This window comes from Octopus bimaculoides, chromosome 16, assembly GCF_001194135.2.
Source record: "Octopus bimaculoides isolate UCB-OBI-ISO-001 chromosome 16, ASM119413v2, whole genome shotgun sequence".
NCBI classification, from domain to species: Eukaryota; Metazoa; Mollusca; class Cephalopoda; order Octopoda; family Octopodidae; genus Octopus; species Octopus bimaculoides.
In genome coordinates, this window is record NC_068996.1 from 2,715,134 (window position 1) to 2,717,057 (window position 1,924).

Below are 1,924 nucleotides of genomic sequence, written 5' to 3' on the forward strand. Positions count from 1 at the left end.
TATATATATATATATATATATGTATGTGTGTGTGTGTGTATATATATGCATATATAATTTTTTTTTTTTTTTATATATCTGATCTTGTTTTCATTGTAATTTTTAACCTTTGTTGTCAGATTTATTGGTGTTCGGTGTTTTTAATCACTGCATGGTAAACTTTTTTCTCTTTCTCACTTTTCATATATTTTGAAAAATGGTTTTTTACTTGTCATATATCGTTATTTTATTATAAAAGTTTGAAAATGTTCAAATCTGCATTTTTAGTTTCTATTAGTTCGTTATTGTTAAATGTTATTTTTACAAATGCTGATTAATTGCATTTCATGTGATGAATTTATATCCAAGTAATTAGATTTTATTGTTTTCTAAAGAAATCATGACATCATCTTCATGAAGAGTATTAGGGTGTTAAGTAATATATTTTTTTGCATGAGATCAGTTAAATGTTACAAAGACTACACAAAAATAAGCTGTTCCTATGAATGATAATTTTGTTGAAATATGTCTCATATTTATATCACATTACAAATTATGTGAAATTCTCCCTTCATCAGACTGATTTTACATCACAAAGCATAGTTTACTGGCAGCTATATTTTTTATTTCTCACTTTGACCTTTTTAGTTTATGGAAGAAAAATGGTAGCATCATGGCCATAGTTTCTGTAGTTGATATGATTGATATTGTTTGCCTGTAAGGAAAACATAGGTGGAGGGAAATTCTTGAAAGGTTTTGTTTTGAAAACATTGGGCAAAGTTTGGATGTGTTTAGTGGTGTGTTTTGGAACTGAGACAGATAAATGCAGAGTTCAGATAAATGCGGAGTGCAACAGCAGAGTATATTAGTATACTTGTAGATTCAGTGTCTCGTTAGGTGAGTGCTGATGTCATCAATTATTGCTTTACTGAATGGAATATGATTGTTGGCTATCATATTTAATGAGACTAGCTGTAGATACATCTGTTATAATACTTTGTATATAAATCATTTAAGCTTTATACCAGGTTGAGTGGGAAAGTCTTTTTACATATTTCAAGCTTTTATTAATAGTTCAAACAGATTACATACAAAAAGCATTTATTCATCAAAATATAAAGATGTGGGAGTCTTCAAGGAAGGATAACATTCTCTTAAGGATCTTGGTGTACATACCATGTTGGTGATCTTCAGATTCCTTCTTCATTGTCCAAGATTCAACTCCATTGTGGAGAATGCTTTCAGCATATGAGAAAGGCCAACCATGCTAACTTTGAAATACTTGATTGTGTCATGTGCATAACTTGTTAGCATTCTTTAAGTATGTTGCAGTCAAAGTCAGTTTGTTTCTTAATGCCATCATACATCGTCAATGAAGATGATTCATCAATGAAGATGAGATCCAGTCACCAATTTATTCCACTTAAAGTATACGACTTAAAGTACTCATTGACTTCAATTAGCTTGGGTCCTATGTTACACAGGAAGAAAGACTTCTTGACCTGCAAGGGACAGACCAGGAGTGCCCGTAACAAATTTCAGATATAGTATTATAGACATATAGAGAAAGAAGTGCTACTGTAAGATGTAAGAGTGTATCTTTTGTAAAGCTAATGTATGAAAAGCAAACTAGCTTCAGAAGGATATAAAAGACATAATGCAAAACATAAATACTTTTGTAATTAAATACTGAGATTCTTTTAATGGAAACATATACATTTATTATATGAGGCAGGTGCTGAAAATTTCCTGGCTTTAAGAGCAATGCAAAAGGCCTGATTGGGGGGCCCAACTTTCCAAGTTCTTTTTCAGGGCTTAGAAAGACTGAAGGACCACTGTAATAAGTATGTGAATCTGAGAGGAAGATGTGTTGAATAAAACCATGATTAACTGATCTCCCTGTGTGTGTGTGTGTATATATATATATATATATATATATATATAT

General features: G+C 30.9%; 1 protein-coding gene across 1 annotated transcript in view; it reads left to right on the forward strand.

Moving 5' to 3' along the window:
• LOC106876559 (calcium uptake protein 3, mitochondrial-like) overlaps positions 1-1,924 on the forward strand; it is a 332,236-nt gene that overhangs the window by 264,106 nt on the left and 66,206 nt on the right. The gene's annotated exons all lie outside the window — the stretch shown is intronic.